Source organism: Phyllobates terribilis, unplaced genomic scaffold (genome assembly GCF_046119375.1).
Source record: "Phyllobates terribilis strain yellow unplaced genomic scaffold, ASM4611937v1 Scaffold_4__5_contigs__length_816908805, whole genome shotgun sequence".
In the NCBI taxonomy this organism is placed as follows: domain Eukaryota; kingdom Metazoa; phylum Chordata; class Amphibia; order Anura; family Dendrobatidae; genus Phyllobates; species Phyllobates terribilis.
Window position 1 is genome coordinate 677,783,309 of NW_027362764.1, and position 16,055 is coordinate 677,799,363.

The 16,055-nt window shown below is 43.9% G+C and overlaps 3 pseudogenes; all 3 read right to left on the reverse strand.

The window, feature by feature from the left end:
- Positions 1-6,989: 6,989 nt before the first annotated feature.
- Positions 6,990-7,109, reverse strand: LOC141267495 (5S ribosomal RNA; annotated as a pseudogene).
- A 7,655-nt stretch (positions 7,110-14,764) lies between these two features.
- Positions 14,765-14,884, reverse strand: LOC141267784 (5S ribosomal RNA; annotated as a pseudogene).
- Positions 14,885-15,505: 621 nt separating this feature from the next.
- LOC141269412 (5S ribosomal RNA) lies at positions 15,506-15,624 on the reverse strand (annotated as a pseudogene).
- Between the last annotated feature and the right edge of the window lie 431 nt (positions 15,625-16,055).

The following is a 16,055-nucleotide window of genomic DNA, read 5'->3' on the forward strand; positions in this document are numbered from 1 at the left end:
TTGGCTACAGAAATGCTGCCTTTCCGCCTGGTGGACACAGAGGATTTTCGAGACCTTATGTCCGTCGCAGTGCCCCAGTACCAGATGCCCAGTCGGCACTACTTCTCAAAGAAAGGTGTGCCTGCGCTCCACCAGCATGTCGCACACAACATCACCGCTTCTTTGAGAAACTCTGTGTGTGACAGGGTGCATTTCACCACAGACACTTGGACGAGTAGGCATGGACAGGGGCGTTACATGTCGCTGACTGGGCACTGGGTAACTATGGTGACAGCAGGACAAGGGGCTGCTGTCCAAGTCTTGCCGTCCCCACGAGTTGTGCGTCAATCCTCTTTATGTCAAAGTTCCTCCACTGCTTCTGCCTCCTCAACCTCCTCTCTGTCTTCCACCTGCACCCAAAGCCTGTCTGGTCATGCCACAAGCTTTCTAACTGCGCAGAAGGGATCCTGCACACCTCCTTACTATGCTGGCAGTAGGGCTCAACGTCATCAGGCGGTTTTTACATTGAAATGTCTGGGAAATGTGAGTCACACAGCTGAGGAGTTGTGGTCAGCTCTGGAGAACCAATTTCATGAATGGTTGTCTCCACTGGACCTGAAACCAGGGAAGGTCGTGTGCGACAATGCTGCAAACCTGGGTGCGACCCTTCGCCGGGGCAATGTCACACACGTGCCTTGTATGGCTCACGTGTTGAACCTGGTTGTCCAGCAATTTTTAGCCCACTATCCCAGACTAGATGGCCTTCTGCAGAGGGCACGGTCGCTGTGTGCTCACTTTCGCCGTTCGCATCCCGCAGCTCAGCGACTTACATCTCTACAGAAGTCGTTGGGCCTGCCACTTCACCGGCTAAAATGCGATGTGCCTACCCGGTGGAATTCAACTCTGCACATGTTGCAGCGACTGTGGCAGCACCGACAAGCCCTGGTGCAATACGTTCTGACGTATAGCCTGGGCCAACGAGATCCAGAGGTGGGGCAAATCACGCTGGAGGAGTGGTCTCAGATCAGGGACCTATGCACCCTTCTGCACAGTTTTGAAATGGCAACGAAGATGTTTAGTGCTGACGATGCCATTATCAGCATGACTATTCCGGTGATTTACATGCTGGAGCACATGTTAAACAGAATTCGGAGTCAGGTGGTGGCACAAGAGGAGGTGGAGGAAGTAGAGGAGGAGGAGTTGTATGCGGAAGGGCTAACATCTGCAAGGTCCAGACGGTCGGCAGCACCAAGGCGGCAGGCATGTGAGGGTGGGGGAGATGGTTTTACCAGGGCGCATGGTAGCAGCCAAACTAGTGAGGAAGGTGCAGGAGCCCAGGAAGAAGTGGAGGACGAACTGATGGAAGACTCATCAGATGAGGGAGACCTTGATCACATTTCTGTTGTGCGAGGTTGGGGGGAGAGGACAGAGGAAGGAAGCATGATTGTTACCTCGCCACCAACACAACAGGGACTTGGTGCTCCTGGATGCGCAACACACATGAGTGCCTTCTTGCTGCACTACCTGCAACATGACCCTCGAATTGTGAGAATTAGAAATAATCCTGACTACTGGGTTGCCACACTGTTAGATCCCCGGTACAAAAGTAAATTTGCAGAAATTATTCCTGCCATAGAAAGGGATGCACGCATGCAGGAGTATCAGCAGAGACTGTTGCAGAATCTTACATGTGCTTTTCCACAAAATACCAGTGGTGCACGTAGTGAATCTCACAGTTCCAACTTGCCAACCGTGGGACCGTCAAGTGTTCAGCACTCAAACCGTAACAGAACCACAGTATCTGCTGGTAACATCAATTTTGCGGAATCATTTCACCACTTTTTTAGCCCATCCTTTGCAAGGCCACAGGAGACAAGAAGTCTGACACATAGTCAATGCCTAGAGACGATGGTACAGGAGTATCTCCAAGTAAACATTGAAGCCACGACTGTGTCACTGGACCCTTGCTCTTTTTGGGCTTCCAATCTGGATAAATGGCCGGCGCTAGCCACTTTCGCCTTGGAGATCTTGTCATGCCCCGCAGCCAGCGTTCTGTCTGAACGTGTGTTCAGCGCTGCTGGTGGTGTGCTGACAGATAAGCGCACGCGGCTCTCCACTGATAATGTAGACAGACTCACGTTCATAAAGATGAACAAATCATGGATCCGAAACGACTTTTCTACCCCTTTGTCATCCTGGGGAGAGTAAAAGCTTGATGATTGGTTAAAATCACCCTACCAACCGTTTTAAGCTTTCAAATTACTAATCATGTTTATCTGTATCTTGGGCTTTGTAGCAGTGTGCAGCACTGATTCTATTAGGCCATCTATAATAAGCTCCACCAGATTTAAAATTACTAATCATGTATATCTGTATCTTGACTGGAAAATAATTTGGGCTTTGTAGCAGTGTGCAGCACTGATCCTATTAGGCCATCTATACTAAAGCTTCACCAGATTTAAAATTAATAATAATTTTTAGCTGCATCTAGCCCGGAAAATAATTTTGGGGCTCCGAGATGCGCAAGACACATAAGTGCCTTCTTGCTGCACTACCTGCAGCATGACCCTCATATTGTCAGAATTCGAAGTAATCATGACTACTGGGTTGCCACACTCTTAGATCCCCCAAACTTTTCGATCAACCTTTTCATTTTAATAAAGACCAAAAAAATGGTCATTTTTGAAATTATAAGCATTAGCAGGTTGTTAGAAACTGAAATCAAACAGTTTTCAACTCAAAACTTTATTCTAGGTGATGTTACATTTTCACATAGGACCCCTTGTTCGAAAGGAGCTTCTGAACTCTCTCGTCCATTGAATTTGTCAGGTTTTGGATGTTTTCTGCTTCAATTGTTTTGCATGAGGACAGAATACCCTCCCAGAGCTGTTGCTTAGATGTGAACTGCCTCCCGCCATCATAGACACTCCTTTTAATGATGCTCCAAAGGTTCTGAATGGGGTAGAGGTCAGGGGAGCATGGGGGTCACACCATAAGTTTGTCCCCTTTTATGCCCATATCAGCCAGAGATGCAGATGTTTTATGTGCAGCATGAGATGGTGCATTATCATGCAGAAAAATGATCTTGCTGTGAAATACACGGTTCTTCTTCTTGAACCATGGCAGGAAGTGCTGTTTGAGAAAATCCACATACATTATGGAGTTCATCTTTAGCGCCTTCAGGGATCCTAAAGGGGCCGACAATCTCTCTCCCCATGATTCCAGCCCAAAACATTACTCCACCTCCTCCATGTTGGCGCTGTAGCCGTGTTTGCGTGGGGTGTCCATCAACCAGCCATCCTCCACTCCATCCATCTGGACCATTGAGCGCTGCACGGCACTCATCCGTAAACAAAACAGTTTTGAAATCAGTCTTCATGTAATGTTTGGCCCACTGGAGCCGTATCTGCTTGTGTGAAGTGGATAGAGGAGGTCGACAGGATGGCGTATGCACAGCTGCAAACCTCTGAAGGACCCTGCATCTTGTTGTTCGGGGGACGTTGGAGGCACAAGCAGCTTCAAAAACTTGTCTGCTGCTATGACAAGGCTTTTTTGCCGCTGCTCTTTCAACCTGACGTAATTGCCTGTAGGAAAGAGTCCTCAATTTGCCCTTATCAGCACGCACACGTGTGTACTGTGAATCAGCTACATACTTCTTGATTGCCAAGACACTTCATCCTGATCATCGCACAATGTTGATTGTAGTCATGCCTTGACCTAAACACTCCACAATTTGTTGCTTCTCAGCAGCCGACACATCCTTCTTCTTTCCCATTTTGGCAGAAAATGTAGGCTGCTTAATAATGTGAGACAGCCTTCTTAAGTAGTCTTGCCTTTCATTGGACACACCTGCCAAACTAATTAGCACAGGTGTCTGCAATTGCTTACAGTGATATAAAGAGCCCTGACACACATCACCATCAATGAGTTTAACTGACAAACAAACAAATTCTTCCCTTATCACTCCTAAACACTTTTTGCATAATAATTTGGAACACAGTGTACATGTGCTTTTCCACAAAACACCAGTGGTTCACGTAGTGAATCTTACAGTTCTAACTTGCCAACCGTGGTCTGTATGGAGTTGTTCAATAAAGGGCCCAAAATTAAGATAACATAGATGGGAGAGGTCTCTATGAATAGGAATTCCTAAGTATTTGATACCCTGTGAGGGCCAGGCAAAGGGAAAGTTGGACTGGATGGAATCCTATATGGATTTGGGGAGGGAGACATCGAGGGCCTCAGACTTCGCTGCATTGATTTTAAAATTTGACCATGTAACAAAGTGATCTATTTCAGCCATAACAGCATGGATGGATATATGTGATTGAGTGATATATACTAGGACATCATCAGCAAATAGAGAGCACTTGTACTCGGTGCCTCCCACCTCAATCCACCTAATATTGGGGTTATGGCGAATTGATGAGAGCAGGTGCTTCGTCACTAGGATGTATAAGAGAGGGGACAGAGAACATCCCTGCCTTGTCCCATTGGTGATTGTGAAAGGTGATGAAAATATTCTGACGCGCCCCCTGGGCCTTGGGACACCTGGAGCCGGACCCTTTTTGGTGGATGCTGGTGGTTGTAGTCTCCGTGGCGGCAACCCGGTTCCGTGGCTCAGGGCGGTCAAACCAGTGGCGGAACTATTTATGTGGTTTTGATGTTTAAATGTCCGACTACGCCACCCGTGGATTGCGGTCAGAGTGAACCGCCGCTCCAGGGCAGACCGCTGAGGCTGGTGTTGTGGGTGCAGCAGAGCGTAGCATAACTCCCCACGGGAGGAGTATAGCCTCAGGGCAGTGTATGCGGAGGATGGGGGTGATGGTGCAGGGCAGCAGCAGTAATGACACGGAGTCAGTGATGCAGTCCAGGGCCTTTACTCACAGTTCTTATTATCCAGACCACGTCTGCAGGTAACGGCTGCCCACGTCGTACTGTGCTCACCAGGTGAGGGGCTCAGACAACTCCCAGATAACTTTGGAGTGCTTCACAGGACCCCCTTTGTGTGTCCTTTGTCTGGCCTTTCTTACCAACCCTTCTGTCCGGCTGCCTCGGGCCTCCTCTTGGTAAACTTGGCGCCAGTTTCCCTGACCCTATGTGGTGCCTTCCTAGCGGGTGTAGCGAGGGGCTGCGCCACATAAAATGTCACAGCCTCCTGTTTCTAGCTGAGGGTCGTTTCCTGCCTCCACTAGTTTCGGGGACCGGTCTCCCCCTTTGGCCTGACCCCTCCACGCAGGAGGATTCGGGCGTGCGGTGACGACTCGCCCGTCCGCACCCCTGAGATCCCTTCATTCCTCGTTCATGGAGCCTTCTCCGCTCCTCTTCCTTCCTTCTCCCACTTCCAGGCCTGGGCCTCTGTTACTAGGCCCGCCTCCGGAGCAGAGCTCATGCAGAGCCCCTGCTCCCTGCCACTTCTGCTCAGACTTCTCTGCACTGAACTAAGATGGTGCCCACCTTTTATACTCCCTTCTCAATGCACCCAGGAACTGCTTCCTCCCTGCTCCTGCACTACAGGGTTCCCCTTCCTCAGTGTTCCCTCCCCCCACTCCAGCCAGGGACAGGGACTGTCGTGCCCATCTCAGGGGCATATTGGTCGCCCTGCCCCACGGCAATGTGGTGTAATGCATGCAGGTGTCGGGTCCTGATCCACACTACATCCTTACCTGAGAGTGAGATATCACACCTCTGGGTGAGGTGCAATACCTCTGTAGCAACCGAGCCCTCAGGGTGCTACAGTTCCATTTATCTTCAGCCTAGGTGACGTATTGCGATACAGGGCCGTGATTTTGGCTATAAAAGGGTCCCCTAGACCCCTACCCCAAGCTTTTTAAGAGAATCATATATGGTGTGCCAGGAGACTCTATGGAATGCTTTCTCAGCATCCAACGAGAGTATCTAATTACACATTTTTAACTGCATCTAGCCCAGGAAATACTTTGTGCCTAGTAGCAGGGTCTGCTAGTCAGCGGATTATCCCGGCTGTTAAGCAAGCTACACCACCTGTAGTTTGGACACTTCATTTTTTCAAAGGAAATGCTTCGGGACCACGGGATACTCAGTGAAGAGCATCAGGAGGCACCCCAAGGCATAGGGGCTCGGACTGGCAGTAGGATGCCTTGCGGTGGACAGCCGAGCTCGATCCTTATAAAAGCTTTTTAACTGCAGCAGCTTTAGTGGACGCTACTGGAGCTGGAATTACGCGGCTGCTGGCATGAGACTTGCCCTCCAATAGATCCTTGTAAATGGATTTAAAGTGTATTCATTCAAATTAGAGAGACAATTTAAATTAAAAAGCTTAGAGCTGCCTCCACCACAGGGGGGCTCGCTCGACCCACCAGCGGACAGGCACCAGTATTGGGAGAGGGGGGCTGGCCATCAGGGTTCACCGCGGCTCTGGCACAATCCCGGCGACATGGAGGTGGCACGGGCAGGAGCGGACTGAACGTGTCGGCTTCTCACTTTTTGGATTTTAGAAGGGCATGACATGCCTATATCTGTGTCTCCCCCTCCTTTTACTCCTCCACCTCTTTTCTTTTCGCATGACTATATGTACTTGTCACTTTTCCATGTGTTAGTTGTGTCTTCTGAGCAGTTTGTCAGATTTGGACACCTTTGAAGGTGTTTTCTATGTGTTTCTATGTGTTTTTGTTTGCCTGCCATTGGTTTTAACGGTGTTCGAAGGTGTTCGACGAACCGAACCGAACTCGAACACTACGGGGGTGGCTCAACAATACTGGGCACCTGCTGAAAGCCTGGCCCCTTCACGGCCCCGGGTGCTTTTAACGCCATCATTTCCACACGGCGAGCTGCGGAGTCAATAAGCACTCCTAGCCGTGGCAAGGAGCTCGGTGTCAGGCCTGCATGAAGGCGGCGGGGTAGCGTATTTAGCTGCCAACTGGCTCAGAGGCCTTGGGGCTTCCATCATCTAAGTTACTTAAGGTCGGTGTCCGGCAAGGCGCCGTTCCATGCTAGCCGAGCTGGGCAGTAGGGCAAAACGTCATCAAAATGGTCTACAGCACCCGGTGTTCCCAGGAGGTCTCCCATCCAAGTACTGTCCGAGCCCAGCTCTGCTTTGCTTCCGAGATCAGATGAGATCAGGCGTATCCAAGGTGGTATGGCCAGTAGACGCTGTTCGATCCATCGCCCGGCCAGACTTTCTCAGGATCGCTTGGTGGCGAGCAATCTGGCCGTGACGGGGCGGGCTCCGAAGGGTCCATGCAAAGGCTGTGCCGTCCCTACAGGTGTGGTTTGTTTAGCAGTGATTCACCCGCCGCATCAGTTGTCTTCAAATATGTCTCGGCGCAGGGTCTCCTGCAGGCTAAACCCTTCATCGCGGTAATGTGACAGAAAGAGCAAGCTGGACCCGTAACTTGGGGACGGAGCGAGACGTCCAGGGGTGAATGAAGGAAGAGGGTGAGATGGTTGCCAGTGACTTTGAGCTGCTCTTCAGGGGGGAGGGTCGTGTTGCCTGCAAAGGTCTTCTGCTTGGGGTTACCGGTGGTTGCCTCCAGCCACCCGTGAGACGCTGGTCCTGGTGAAAAGGAGCCTAGTATTAAAAGTAAATAAGCAACATTGCTGGAGGCCCACGGTGATCAGAAGGATGCTGGCATTTTGCAGAGATGAAATAGCGCAAGAGAGAAAGCAAATGAAAAAAAGAAAAGAGAATGAATGTGTGCACTTCTGAAAGGGAATGGAAAAAAGGCATAGAAGAGAGTGCCCCCTGCTGGTGGAAGGAAGGAAAAAGCAAAAGCCTACAGCACCTGGCATTCCCAGGTGGTCTCTGTTAAATGGTTAATTATGGAAATTCATTTGAAATGTTAATCGATAATGATTTTTCTGAGTTCTATGCCTCAGCGATCGTGTCTAGTTGACATGCGCTATTTGTGTGTGTATTTTTGGTTCAATACCATATGTAGAACAGGTGTCCATACGACTGGCTATAAAAGCCCATGGTACAGAAAGGGGGGGCTCTCTTGCTCTGCCCACTCCACAAGACACAGGATCTTCATGCTGAGAAGCAGATGACATGTAGGCCTGGACACATGCTGGACAAAGACATGATTTACCAGCCAGGATCCAAGGAAAGATGGGTGAATCTCAACAATTAAGCTAATTATGGACAAATGGACAATTACTTTATAACTAATTATTGTATATACCTGCTGCAATCTGATTCTTTTTAATGGACAATCCAAGAATAAATAGATACATTTTTTTATAAGAATATCGTGATATTGATACTTTGAGAAGTCCTCAGTAGAAAAAAATAATACAGGAAGAGTATTATTTTACAATGGTGAGCCAGCCAGTCCTGTTTTTTTGTTTTTTAAATTAAGTAAGTGAATTTCTTCCGTGAACAAGGGGGAAGTCCTGACGAGCTGAACAGCTGTTGTTCACGTGTCAGTAAATTCACTAGTTTGTCACGAGAAGCAGAAAGGACCTACAGACTGAGGAAAGACAGGAAGCAGAGGTACTAACAAGGAACAGAATCACACAGGAAAAGAATCAGACAAACTGAAGACAGGACGTGCTGATAAAGAGAAGCCAAGGAATCTTAAGGTAAGCAAAATATGGATATAATTTCTTCTTTTGCTAAACAAAGTAATATTAATTTCAAAGTTAATGTAGGAGATGACATAGAAGTTTTGTGGCTCAGTTTATACAAAGAATGTGAATTGCAGAATTTACAGTTAACTTCTAAATTGGTAAATAGAGACAAACAGAAATTGAGAAATATTCTACATTTGGTAGATTTTTTTCATAGTCTTGTGTTAGAGATTTCTAAGCAGGAAAATAATATAGAAGTGTCAGACGGTGATACTGATTCTGACTGTAATGTGGAAAATGAACAAGAAGTAAGACACGTGTCTGTAACTGAAGGTGACCTTGGGTCTGACCAAGAGATGGACATACAGAAACCTGACATGGGAGGAGACATGACTGACATACAAGAAACCGATATACTAGGTGATGTGGGAGGAGACGTGAGTGACGTAGGAGGAACGGACGTACAAGAGCCACTAAAAATATCAGAGAATTCTGGAATTACCCAGGCTCAACTCTAAATTAAAATGAGGAAAAATTTGCTGAAATTATACAAAATCATGCCAAAATATGATGTCAAAATCCATGCCTGTAGAAATTCAGAGACATTTGAGAGCTTCTCTGATAAGTTTGATTTATCCAATGAGGAGAGGAATCAATTATTTAAAATATGGATTCCTGTGACATTGTCCAGACGTTTACATTTAATGCCCTGTAAAAATGACTCTCCTAATGGATGGGAAAATGATTCGGACAGATTAAGATATTTGATTTATTGTGTCACAAAGGATTTTCCCAACATAGAAGATCTGCAGAAACTAAGGATTGGTAGGAAGGAATGTGCATATACATTCATGTCCATATTTGAACGGTTGTACAAAGCTCTCATCAAAAATGGAAAAGTACAAAATATGATAACAACTTTTGTACAAAAATTCAAATTCCTAAATTCAGTTTCCCAAGTTATGGCATCACAAAAAAATTCATTATTTGAATGTGCGCAGATGCTGGATTTTGTTAGAAAACATGAGAATCGTGAAAAGAAAATAAATCAAGCTAAATTTATAAAACCAGGAAAGGTAAAATCTTACCAAAAGCCAATATCAAACTCTCCTAGACTGAGTCATCCCCATAGTGAGCTCTATCAAATACGCAGAAGATTTCATATATGTTATAAGCCATATCAGCCAGTGCAAAGATCCATCTCTCCACAAAATGAGTTAATTCTCAGTCAGAACTGTGATTCTCTAAAAAGGAAAATGGCTGAAACTGATGGACAGAGACAGGTGAGACGACCAACTCACAGTGACGTCATGGAATATGGACAGAAGAACAGGCAGTTCTCTGAGGTTTTGAAGGATAGAAAAATGTCTTTCCTAAATAGGGCGTTCCTGGAGATATTTGAGAGAGACAGAAGATTTGGTTTAGGGAGTGGCTAAGGAAAAACTGTAATTACAATGTTGTATCAAAATGTAATACAATGTCTCAATATTTATTTATAATCTTATACAGTAAAATTGTAGTTACATAGTTTCTAATAGTTCATATATATATATATATATATATATATATATATATATATATATATATACACTTGTCTAAGTAGAGATTGCGTATAATTGTATTTATATATACGGTTATAAAATATATATATATTAATTAATAAATTAGAACTTCATATATATAAATTTAAGTAGCAATATTTTGAATTACATTAGAACCAACCAATATATGTATAAGATATTTAAATAATTCTGTTTCTGTATGAATTTGATATTTAATTTTATTTTCTTATATTTCCTTAGAGTTTTCATTCCAAAGCAGGATTTGATCAAAGAACTCTAAAATGGATTTATTTCTTTATTCACACAGGAAGTGAAAAAATTGCATGATTTTATGTGTATAACATTTTAAAATAATAACAATATATCTAGTTGAACTATAATATATATGTAATACTTATTAATTCTTTTGTGTTGCTAATATTTTCTGTGTATGAAGTGTTCGTGCAAATTAAAGTAGCTTTACAGCATGACGTGTGACAGCTGCGGCCTTTGAACTTTGAGCTAATAGTATAAGATCCCATTCATTCTATTTTCAACTGATGTAACTTAAGACCGGGCAGCCAGTGAAAAAAGAATCTAAGACAAGAGTTTTTTCAAGTGTCTGAAATTCCAGTGACTTACTCTCATATTATATAATATGTACTTGGGGAATATTCAAAGAAATATAAAGATATTCAATTGATATGGCAATTCGCATTAATAAATTGGGATACAACAATTTTGGGTTAAATATATATATATATATATCTAAAACTTCATATGTGGAATGTTTGAGTTGAACAGATCTGTGAATGTCAGAGTGAAGGTGACAGATGAGTAAATCAGCAGCTGCTAAGTGTGATTGATGTGACAGAGGCCTCTTATGTTTGTATGTTTGAAAAAATAAAAATGTTTCTTTATGTGAAGGTACAAAAATATATTTAATTCTGAGGAAATTATAATACATAATTAGGTATTATCTACATATATATATTTCTATATTTCTTTAATAATTATTATTTCTTGATTTAACTAATAGTGGATAAGGGCAACCACACATCAAAATGGTTTACAAAGCAAATTTATATTTAGAATAATTTTCCACATGATAATATTCTTGAATAACTATAATATTATTTTTAATGGTTACCTAAATAGGTACACACCTCTCTTTAGTCAAATCTATGCTACTCATCGATATGAAATTTATAATTTGGTTCAGATATATACATAAATTTTATAAAATAATATTTTTGGTATTAAGGGGGAAAATGTGTTTTTGATCCTGATTACGTAATCACTTTTGATCAATACTTATTTTCCACACATTTTAATAAAGAAGAAATAATAATAAGGTACTATGGTATAATTAAGAAGGATATTACATGCAAAGTTGCATAATTTAATATTTTTTGGTGGTACAAGGTTATGACAAATATGAAATCATCCAGATAATGGAGATATAAGGGTATTTTTTGTGGAGAATATAATTACTCTGCATTTGTCATTAAAATTTAAAGGCCTTATTTTTATTTTTATTCTTATTTTTACTCTTAATTTTATTTTTCATTTTTAAAATTTTATTCTTACCTTATACTTCTTATTTTTCTATTTTTTCATTTTTTAATTCTCATTTGATTTTATTTGAGTTCAATATCTCAATTGAGAAAACACATTAATATTTAATAAAGTAATGTCTAATACAAGAGTATTGCTTCATTAAATATATATTGCTAAGGAAAAAAATGTTTACATTTTCTGAGTAAACACAACAATTCATTCATTCATTTATTCATTCATTCATTCATTCATACATTCATATATTTATTCATTTTGGTTCAGGAGTATACATTCTTTGATATTATTGGTTTAATAAAGATATAAAAACTTGTTTTTTCAAAATACACTGACACCTATGGGTTGGAAAAGGTAATTACACCTATGACATAAAAATGTTCTATCATATGGAGAACTTGATTGATAATGAATTATTATCTATTATTGTTTATTATTCCAAACATAATTTATTTTAATATTTTGATAATAATTAGATGGATATTACTGATTGCTATGGTATGCTGTGATATTATAGGTTAGGAAAAACTGCCAGATTTGGTATCAGATTAGGGAATGAAGACTTCAATCAAGACATGGCAATTATGAATTCTATCTTACTAAAGACTTTTAATTTTTATAAATCAAAGAGATTCTCAAAAGTTACAAGAAGAAGCAACTGATATCCGGACGTCTCAGAAGGTAACAGGTGTGAATGCTGAGTGTTATAATAGACTGTGTCCATTACATACAATGCAATTCACACCACTGATCACCAGGACGGCAGAGGACGATGATCCTATATGTACTGTGTTGTGTTCAAGTTTCATCACGTTCCAGTGGTTTCTTATCACCTGCAATGCTTCAATGAAAGCTGGTGAACAGGTAATACCTGGCATATGTGTCCTGTATATAAAGGACTGAGTACTGGTTATGGTGCTATATAAAGCAGGAAAGTGTCAAGTTAACCCTTGCTTTACTGACCAAAGACGTCACATCTGTTCCAAAAGTGACACGAGACCAGTGCGGACACACGGAAGATTCTAAAGACGATCCAACGTAAGTCCAGGTGACACTGCACAGATATTAAAGCTACATTTCATCCATGGACTTTGTTTTCTTATCAACTGACACACATGATCTTTGTAATAAAGAGTACAGTTTATGGACTGAACAATAATGAACACAATTATGGACTGTACAATATCTACATGCTGTAATTTATTTCAAAGGAGTTTTCATCCAAAGACTGTGTTATAAAAGAACCAAGAAGAAGACGAGACGACGACCCGATGACATCAGATGATGACGATTGAACCCGCGATTGCTTCAATTTAGATATAGGGAAGTATAATTATACATATTAAATGAATATTAGTCACGGCTTACCATAACATGAATTCACATCATTATATAACAATAAACCGATATTGATACTATTATTACTATTATTATTATTATGGAAATTTAATGATATTGCCAAGGAAGAAGGAAAGAAAGAATGATTGATATATGTATCTTCTTTTGATATTTTTCAGTTAAAGTCCTTTTATTCTCAAAAAAGGGGGAAATGTTAAATGGTTAATTATGGAAATTCATTTGGAATGTTAATCGATAATCATTTTTCTGAGTTCTATGCCTCAGCCATCGTGTCTAGTTGACATGCGCTATTTGTGTGTGTATTTTTGGTTCACTACCATATGTAGAACAGGTGTCCATACGACTGGCTATAAAAGCCCATGGTACAGAAAGTGGGGGCTCTCTTGCTGTGCCCACCCCACAAGACACAGAATCTTCATGCTGAGAAGCAGATGACATGTAGGCCTGGACACATGCTGGACAAAGATATGATTTACCAGCCAGGATCCAAGAAAAGATGGGTGAATCTCAACAATTAAGCTAATTATGGACAAATGGACAATTACTTTATAACTAATTATTGTATGTACCTGCGGCAATCTGATTCTTTTTAATGGACAATCCAAGAATAAATAGATACATTTTTTTATAAGAATATCATGATATTGATACTTTGAGAAGTCCTCAGTAGAAAAAAATAATACAGGAAGAGTATTATTTTACAGCCTCCCATCCTAGTACTAACCATGCCAGACCCTGCTTAGCTTCCAAGATCAGATGAGATCGGGCGTGTTCAGGGTGGTGTGGCCGTAGGCAGAGACAAGCCTCTCACTTGCTGCTTTTCTACTTTGACGTCTGGCTGCCGGCTGCCCTTTCCAGTGCTCAGCAAGACCAGGTCCTTTTTTGCTTTCCCTTCTCTTCAATTTTTTTGCTGGCTTCCTTAAAAGGTCTTGTAGACACAACGCCCCACTCAGAGCCGCTGAGCTCACTGATCGGCTGCAGCGCTCTAGACGGAACGTCAGCTTCACGGCCAATGCCACAGGCTGGGAGCAGAGGCGAGACTCACCGGTAGACCCGGGTAGGGTGAGTAGAGCGCGGTTAGTTGCTTTCTAATAGGCTGCAGCCGGGGATTAACTTTTAATGAAAGGGAACAATCCCTTTGACTGTCTGCAGCGCGCCACACCTAGGAAGCGCACTCTCACACACAAGCCAGCATGCACACGTGCTCGCACGTGACAACACCCCCTATCTGCCTCTACAACCTCTCCGTCACCATGCATCAGACTCTCCTGCCTGTTTTATGATTTCAGGGCCCTAGCAGGAATCACCTTCAGGGCCCTAGCAGGAATCACCCCCCCCCTCCCCAATTCCTTCCGCACCTTCCTTGCCTTCCTTGCACTGAGGTTAGCTCTTTGTCAGCCGTCTGGCTTGGTTACACAAGCTTCTTTGCAGAGAAACATGTTACTTCTGCTGGCCCTCGCTAGGCAGCCGGCATCCAAAACCTTCCCTGGGCACCTGCTGAAAGCCTGGCCCCTTCACGGCCCCGGGTGCTTTTAATGCCATCATTTCCACACGGCGAGCTGCGGAGTCAATAAGCACTCCTAGCCGTGGCAAGGAGCTCGGTGTCAGGCCTGCGTGAAGGCGGCGGGGTAGCGTACTTAGCTGCCAACTGGCTCAGAGGCCTTGGGGCTTCCATCATCTAAGTTACTTAAGGTCGGTGTCCGGCAAGGCGCCGTTCCATGCTAGCCGAGCTGGGCAGTAGGGCAAAACGTCATCAAAATGGTCTACAGCACCCGGTGTTCCCAGGAGGTATCCCATCCAAGTACTGTCCAAGCCCATCCCTGCTTTGCTTCCGAGATCAGACGAGATCAGGCATATCCAAGGTGGTATGGCCAGTAGACGCTACTCGATTCATCGCCCGGCCAGACTTTCTCAGGATCGCTTGGTGGCGAGCAATCTGGACGTGACGGGGCGGGCTCCGAAGGGTCCATGCAAAGGCTGTGCCATCCCTACAGGTGTGGTTTGTTTAGCAGTGATTCACCCGCCGCATCAGGTGTCTTCAAAAATGTCTTGGCGCAGGGTCACCTGCAGGCTAAACCCTTCATCGCGGTAATGTGACAGAAAGAGCAAGCTGGACCCGTAACTTGGGGGCGGAGCGAGACATCCAGGGGTGAATGAACGAAGAGGGTGAGATGGTTGCCAGTGACTTTGAGCTGCTCTTCAGGGTTGAGGGTCATGTTGCCTGCAAAGGTCTTCTGCTTGGGGTTACCGGTGATTGCCTCCAGCCACGCGGGAGACGCTGGTCCTGGTGAAAAGGAGCCTAGTATTAAAAGTAAAGAAGCAACAATGCTGGAGGCCCACGGTGATCAGAAGGATGCTGGTATTTTGCAGAGATGAAATATCGCAAGAGAGAAAGCAAATGAAAAAAAGAAAAGAGAATGAATGTGTGCACTTGTGAAAGGGAATGGAAAAAAGGCATAGAAGAGATTGCCCCCTGCTGGTGGAAGGAAGGAAAAAGCAAAAGCCTACAGCACCTGGTATTCCCAGGCAGTCTCCCATCCAAGTATTAACCAGGCCCAACCCTGCTTAGCTTCCAAGATCAGGCAAGATCGGGCACGTTCAGGGTGCTGTGGCCTTAGGCACAGACATGCTTCTCACTTGCTGCTTTTCTACTTTGACGTCTGGCTGCCGGCTGCCCTTTCCAGTGCTCAGCAAGACCAGGTCCTTTTGTGCTTTCCCTTCTCTTCAATTTTTTTGCTGGCTTCCTTAAAAGGTCTTGTAGACCCAACGCCCCACTCAGAGCCGCTGAGTTCACTGATTGGCTGCAGCGCTGTCGACGGAACGTCAGCTTCACGGCCAATGCCTCATGCCGGGAGCAGAGGCTAGACTCACCGGTAGACCCGGGTAGGGTGAGTAGAGCGCGGTTAGTTGCTTTCTAATAGCCTGCAGCAGGGGATTAACTTTTAATGAAAGGGAACAATCCCTTTGACTGTCTGCAGCGCGCCACACCTAGGAAGCGCACTCTCACACACAAGCCAGCATGCACACGTGCTCGCACGTGACAACACCCCT